This window comes from Symphalangus syndactylus, chromosome 4 (assembly GCF_028878055.3).
Source record: "Symphalangus syndactylus isolate Jambi chromosome 4, NHGRI_mSymSyn1-v2.1_pri, whole genome shotgun sequence".
In the NCBI taxonomy this organism is placed as follows: Eukaryota; Metazoa; Chordata; class Mammalia; order Primates; family Hylobatidae; genus Symphalangus; species Symphalangus syndactylus.
The window spans coordinates 57,673,033-57,681,048 of NC_072426.2; the positions used below are offsets into that span (position 1 = coordinate 57,673,033).

Sequence of the window (8,016 nt, forward strand, 5' to 3'; positions counted from 1 at the left end):
AACAAACATTCTTTCTTCTTTACATTTGCCTCCATGACATATTAATAGCAGGAGTCAATAATAACTGTTCTATAGTAACTGCTTCTAAGCATTTTCTTCCAGAAGGACACATAATTATAAGAAAAAAGTATTAAATAAATTTTAGACAGGGGGAAAAATACTTTCTTCTTCCCATCATATTGTGCAAGATACTGAAGGACCTTATATGAATCCAGTCTACTTTTACTAAATGATGTTAATAATCTATCACTAGTAGTTTGCCAAATAATCATCTATAGCTTAAACTTTTGTCTCTTTTAGATATGCCATTTAGTGTTGTTGCTCATGTTGATTTTTCTCTGTTGGGGCTCAGAAAGTGATACTCCAAAGACTGGAGCTTTGATGTGCTCAGAGGCTTTAGATGCTGTCTCAGAATCAACATCCCTCAAACACTGCCTTATTTCCCTCTCCCACCCAAAGTGCATGGAGAAGTAGCTCTGGAATTTGCTTATTTGACCAAGAAAGCCTCTTTTCAAAAGAAATGCAATTGTTTCAAATAACTAGGAAAGATCAACTACCAGAGAAGAGAAAAAGACTAGGAGTTATCCCCAGTCATCGCTCAGATAGACTTTTCATCTGTTCTTCTGAAGACAGCTCCAAGAGATTACTTGGAGGAATTTATCTTCATAATGCTCCTGTATAGCTATGCCCCTCACATTTCTCTAATGTCTGCCTCCTGTCTCCTTACATCCTTCCCCATGAAGAAGATTATATAAGCTTCTGTACCCGTTGGGCTATTGAGTAATTATTCTTTTGCAATTTCCCTTGTTATGCACATTCAAATATATTGTATGCCTTTTCTCGTATTAATCTGTCTTTTGTCTTTCGATTTTTCAGCCAGGCTTCAGAGGGCAAAAAGGAAATTTTCCCTTGGCCCCTACACTTGGGCCCCTACACTAAAAGAACTAAGGGACAACCTCTATGTATATTTATTTTTTATGTGTTTATCACATTTCTTCCTATGTATGAAACCACCTTTTGCAAAATTGTAACTGAGACAGTGAAAGAGATGTAACCTAACCAACTCCATCTCGCTTCTTATCTCCAAGTTGTCCTTGTTCTTTCCTGGGCATAGCCAAACTAACTTTTGGAGGAACTTACAGTTTATAGTTTACAACAAAGACAATAACAGCTCTTTCTGAAAACAAACCCGCTTCTTGCCCAAGGACTAGACTGCCTTTGTAGGACTAACAAATTAGCCACAATATTAGAAAATATGATTTAGGATTTATTTAGCTGGAGGCTACAAGATTTTGACCTTCCCCAAATTGCTGCTGGGGATAACATTGCTATTATATATACATAATATATATATATATATATATACACACACACACACACATACACACAATACATATACAATATATTATATATTATATACATATATGTCAGGCCTCTGAGCCCAAGCTAAGCCATCATACACCCTGTGACCTGCACATACACATCCAGATCACTGGTTCCTGCCTTAACTGATGACATTCCACCACAAAAGAAGTGAAAATGGCCTGTTCCTGCCTTAACTGATGACATTGTCTTGTGAAATTCCTTCTCCTGGCTCACCCTGGCTCAAAAGCTCCCCCACTGAGTACCTTGTGACCCCCACTCCTGCCCGCCAAAGAACAACTCCCCTTTCTCCATAACCTACCAAAATCCTGTAAAACGGACCCACCCCTATCTCCCTTCGCTGACTCTCTTTTCGGACTCAGCCCGCCTGCACCCAGGTGATTAAAAGCTTTATTGCTCACAAAGCCTGTTTGGTGGTCTCTTCACATGGACGCGCATGAAATTTGGTGCAGTGACTTGGATAGGGGGACCTCCCTTGGGAGATCAATCCCCTGTCCTCCTGTTCTTTGCTCCATGAGAAAGATCCACCTACGACCTCAGGTCCTCAGACCCACCAGCCCAAGGAACATCTCACCAATTTTAAATCGGGTAAGTGGCCTCTTCTTACTCTCTTCTCCAACCTCTCTCACTGTCCCTCAACCACTTTCTCCTTTCCACTCTTCAATCTCTCCCTTCTCTTAATTTCAATTCCTTTCATTTTCTGGTAGAGACAAAGGAGACATGTTTTATCCATGGACCCAAAACTCCGGCGCCCATTACGGACTAGGGAAGGCAGCCTTCCCTTGGTGTTTAATCATTGCAGGGATGCTTCTCTGATTATTCACCCAGGTTTCAGAGGTGTCAGACCACGCAGGGACGCCTGCCTTGGTCCTTCACACTTAGCGGCAAGTCCCACTTTTCTAGGAAGGGGCAAGTACCTCAAACCCTTCTCTCCATGTTTCTACCCCTCTCCACCTTTCTGGGAGGCAAGAAATCCCCAACCCCTTCTCCTTCACCCCGAGTGGCAAGTCCCGCTTTTCTAGAGGAGGGGCAAGTACCCCGACCTCTTATCTCTGCGCCCAATCCCTTATTTCCGTGCCCCAACCTCTTATATCTCTGCACCCCAATCCCTTATTTCTGTACCCCAACCTCTTATCTCTGTGCCCCAATCCCTTATTTCTGTGCCCCGACCTCTTATCTCTACACCCCAACCCCTTCATTTTAACGCCCCAACCCCTTTCCCGCTTTTCTGGAAGAACCCCCGAACCCCTTCCCTCCATGTCTCTACTCTCTCTCTAGGCTTGCTTCCTTCACTATGGGTAACTTTCCACCCACCATTCCTCCTTCTTCTCCCTTAGCCTGTGTCCTCAAAAACTTAAAACCTCTTCAACTCTCACCTGACCTAAAATCTAAGAGTCTTATTTTCTTCTGCAATGCCACTTGACCCCAATACAAACTCGACAGTAGTTCCAAGTAGCTGGAAAACGGCACTTTCAATTTTTCCATCCTACAAGATCTAAATAATTCTTGTCATAAAATGGGCAAATGGTCTGAGGTGCCTGACGTCCAGGCATTCTTTTACACATCGATCCCTCTGTAGTCTCATCCCAAATCTTTCTTCTTTCCCTCCCACCTGTCCCCTCAGTCCCAACTGCAAGTGTCGCTGAGTCTTTCTAATCTTCCTTTTCTGCAGACCCATCTGACCGCTCCCTTCCTCCCCAGGCTGCTCCTCGCCAGGCTGAGCTAGGTCCCAATTCTTCCTCAGCCTCCGCTCCTCCACCCTATAATCCTTTTATCACCTCCCCTCCTCACACCTGGTCGGGCTTACAGTTTCGTTCCTTGACTAGCCCTCCCCCACCTGCCCAGCAATTTACTCTTAAAAATTTGGCTGGAGCTAAAGGCATAGTCAAGGTTAATGCTCCTTTTTCTTTATCCCAAATCAGATAGTGTTTAGGCTCTTTTTCATCAAATATAAAAATCCAGCCCAGTTCATGACTCGTTTGGCAGCAACCCTGAGACACTTTACAGCCCTAGACCCTAAAAGGTTAAAAGGCCGTCTTATTCTCAAAATACATTTTATTACCCAGTCTGCTCCCAACATTAAATAAAACTCCAAAAATTAAATTCCAGCCCTCAAACCCCACAACAGGATTTACTTAACCTTGCCTTCAAGATGTACAATAATAGAAAAAAGTTGCAATTCCTTGCCTCCACTGTGAGACAAACCCCAACCACATCTCCAGCACCCAAGAACTTCCAAATGCCTGAACTGCAGCAGCCAGGCATTCCTCCAGAACCTCCTCCCCCAGGAGCTTCCTACAAGTGCCAGAAATCTGGCCACCAGGCCAAGGAACGCCTGCAGCCTAGGATTCCTCCTAAGCCGTGTCCCATCTGTGCGGGACCCCACTGGAAATCAGACTGTCCAACTCACCTGGCAGCCACTCCCAGAGCCCCTGGAACTCTGATCCAAGGCTCTCTGACTCCTTCCCAGATCTTCTTGGCTTAGCAGCTGAAGACTGACACTGCCCAATCACCTCGGAAGCCCCCAGACCATCACGGACACCGAGCTTCGCATAACTCTCACAGTGGAAAGTAAGTCCGTCCCCTTCTTAATTAATACGGAGGCTACCCACTCCACATTACCTTATTTTCAAGGGCCTGTTTCCCTTGCCTCCATAACTGTTGTGGGTATTAACAGCCAGGCTTCTAAACCTCTTAAAACTCCCCAACTCTAGTGGCAACTTAGACAATACTCTTTTAAGCACTCCTTTTAGTTATCCCCACCAGCCTAGTTCCTTTATTAGGTGGAGACACTTTAACTAAATTATCTGCTTCCCTGACTATTCCTGGACTACAGCTACATCTCACTGCTGCCCTTCTTCCCAATCCAAAGCCTCCTTTGTGTCCTCCTCTTGTATTCCCCCACCGTAACCCACAAGTACAAGATACCTCTACTCCCTCCATGGCGACCGATCATGCACCCCTTACCATCTCATTAAAACCTAATCACCCTTACTCTGATCAACGCCAATATCCCATCCCACAGCATGCTTTGAAAGGGTTAAAGCCTGTTATCACTCGCCTGCTACAGCATGGCCTTTTAAACCCTATAAACTCTCCTTACAATTCCCCCATTTTTACCTGTCCCAAAACCAGGCAAGCCTTACAAGTTAGCTCAGGATCTATGCCTTATCAACCAAATTGTTTTGCCTATCCACCACATGGTGCCAAACCCATATACTCTCCTATCCTCAATACCTCCCTCCATAATCCATTATCCTGTTTTAGATCTCAAACATGCTTTCTTTACTATTCCTTTGCACCCTTCATCCCAGCCTCTCTTCGCTTTCACTTGGACTGACCCTGACACCCATTAGGCTCAGCAAATTACCTGGGCTGTACTGCCACAAGGCTTCACAGACAGCCCCCATTACTTCAGTCAAACCCAAATTTCATCCTCATCTGTTACCTATCTCGGCATAATTCTCATAAAAACACACGTGCTTTCCCTCTTGATCGTGTCTGATAAATCTCCAAAACCTCAATCCCTTACAAAACAACAACTCCTTTCCTTCCTAGGCATAGTTAGTGCGGTCAGAATTCTGACACAAGAGCCAGGACCGCACCCTGTAGCCTTTCTGTGCAAACAACTTGACCTTACTGTTTTAGCCTAGCCATCATGTCTCCGTGCAGCGGCTGCTGCTGCCCTAATACTTTTAGAGGCCCTCAAAATCACAAACTATGCTCAACTTACTCTCTACATTTCTCTTAACTTCCAAAATCTATTTTCTTCCTCATACCTGAAGCATATACTTTCTGCTCCCCGGCTCCTTCAGCTGTACTCAATCTTTGTTAAGTCCCACAATTACCACTGTTCCTGGCCCGGACTTCAATCCAGCCTCCCACATTATTCCTGATATCACACCTGACCCCCATGACTGTATCTCTCTGATTCACCTGACATTCACCCCATTTCCCCATATTTCCTTCTTTCCTGTTCCTCACCCTGATCACGCTTGACTTATTGATGGCAGTTCCACCAGGCCTAATCGCCACACACCAGCAAAGACAGGCTATGTTATAGTACAAGCCACTAGCCTGCCTTTTAGAACCTCTCATTTCCTTTCCATCGTGGAAATCTATCCTCAAGGAAATAACTTCTCAGTGTTCCATCTGCTATTCTACTACTCCTCAGGGATTATTCAGGCCCCCTCCCTTCCCTACACATCAAGCTCGAGGATTTGCCCCCACCCAGGACTGGCAAATTAGCTTTACTCAACATGCCCCGAGTCAGATAACAAAAATACCTCTTAGTCTAGGTAGACACTGTCACCGGATAGGTAGAGGCCTTTCCTACAGGGTCTGAGAAGGCCACTGCAGTCATTTCTTCCCTTCTGTCAGACATAATTCCTCAGTTTAGCCTTCCCACCTCTATACAGTCTGATAAGAGACCAGCCTTTATTAGTCAAATCAGCCAAGCAGTTTTTCAGGCTCTTAGTATTCACTGAAACCTTTATATCCCTTACGGTCCTCCGTCTTCAGGAAAAGTAGAACGGACTAAAGGTCTTTTAAAAACACACCTCACCAAGCTCAGCCACCAACTTAAAAAGGACTGGACAATACTTTTACGACTTTCCTTTCCCAGAAGTCAGACCTGTCCTCAGAATGCTACAAGGTACAGCCCATTTGAGCTCCTGTATAGAAGCTCCTTTTTTAGGCCCCAGTCTCATTCCAGACACCAGACCAACTTAGACTGTGCCCCCAAAAAACTTGTCATCCCTACTGTCTTCTGTCTCCTATTCACTGTTCTCAACTATTCATACATGCCCTGCTCTTGTTTACACTGCCGGTTTACACTGTTTCTCCAAGCCATCACAGCTGATATCTCCTGGTGCTATCCCCAAACTGCCACTCTTAACTCTCGAAGTAAATAAATAATCTTTGCTGGCAGGACTATGCTGAATCTCCTTAGGCACTCTCTAATCAGATGTCCTGAGTCGTCCCAATTCTTGGACCTTTTATACCTGTTTTTCTCCTTCTCTTATTCCATTTAGTTTTTCGATTCATACAAAACTGTATCCAGGCCATCACCAATAATTCTAAATGACAAATGTTCCTTCTAACAACCCCACAGTATCACCCCTTACCACAAAATCTTCCTTCAGCTTAATCTTTCTCACTCTAGGTTCCCATGCCGCCCCAATCCCGCTCGAAGCAGCCCTGAGAAACATCGCCCATTATCTATCCATACCATCCCCCAAAATTTTCGCTGTCCCAACACTTTACCACTATTTCGTTTTATTTTTCTTATTAATATAAGACAGGAATGTCAGGCCTCTGAGCCCAAGCTAAGCCATCAGATCCCCTGTGACCTGCACGTACACATCCAGATTGCCGGTTCCTGCCTTAACTGATGACATTGTCTTGTGAAATTCCTTCTCCAGGCTCATCCTGGCTCCAAAGCTCCCCCACTGATTACCTTGTGACCCCCACTCCTGCCTACCAGAGAACAATCCCCCTTTTTCCTTTACCTACCCAAAACCTGTAAAACGGCCCCACCCCTATCTCCCTTCACTGACTCTATTTTTGGACTCAGCCTGCCTGCACCCAGGTGATTAAAAGCTTTATTACTCACACAAAGCCTGTTTGGTGGTCTCTTCACATGGACGTGCATGAAAATATATATATCAGACCAGTGCTTGAGATATTTTGCAGACCCTGCACTTGACAGGATCAGCTGGCCCTACTCAGATCTATAAACTGGCTCCTCTGATCTCGTGGCCGCCACCCAGGAAGTGAGTCAGCATAAGAAGACAGCTCAAGTTCCTGTGATTTCATCCCTGACCCAACCGATCAGCACTCTTGCCCCACCCACCAAGCTGTCCTTAAAAACTGTGATCCCCAAATGTTTGGGGAGACTAATTTGAGTAATAATAAAACTCTCATCTCCTGCACAGCACACAGCTGTCTCTGTCTTCATAAATTGACTCTATCTAGACAGCAGGCAAGGTGAACCCATTGGGCAGTTACGTGTAAAGTCATAGAAAATTGTCGGTATCTTTAAGAATCATATAATCTAGCTATTGATAAGGAATATTCACATAAAGTAATTGCCTAATGATATGAGGATATACTATCTTAGTGATGGAAGCATGAATGGTAATGACGTGTACACGCACACTACATTCTGAAGGAATGAAAAAATTATCAGGAAAATAATAATTCTAAATGAAATATTTGTCCTGAAATACTGCAAAAATCGAAGAAAGTAAAACATAATATGCCATCATAACAATTTTAGGAGGAAGGGGTAAGTTCTCCTTGGCCCTCTGAAGGTTGGCTAAAAAAAAAAAAAAAAAAAAAAAAAAATTCATTGACAAGATGCAGATTAATAGAATAAACAGCATACAAATATATTTATTATGTATACACTGGAAGAAACACAGAGTGATTGCCCACCCCCCAAATGGGATTTCAGAAGCTTATATGCCATTCTGGCAAAATGGTTATGGGAGGTGGGAGATGAGGAATTTTGTTGAGTGTATTATTAAGAGAATCAATGGATCTGGGAACAAATATTAACTTGAATGATCTTGTGAAAAGGTCTGTTTAAGTGTGGTTACATTCTTGTTCTTACAGGGAGGAGAGGGAAAA

The 8,016-nt window shown here is 44.0% G+C and overlaps 1 protein-coding gene across 1 annotated transcript in view; it reads right to left on the bottom strand.

Moving 5' to 3' along the window:
• LOC129480234 (alpha-actinin-4-like) overlaps nt 1-7,177 on the bottom strand; it is a 176,582-nt gene extending 169,405 nt beyond the window's left edge. Inside the window, exon 1 of the mRNA XM_063637956.1 lies at nt 6,998-7,177. The gene's annotated coding sequence lies outside the window, so the exon portion shown is untranslated. The remainder of the gene's footprint in view (nt 1-6,997) is intronic.
• Nucleotides 7,178-8,016: the final 839 nt, after the last annotated feature.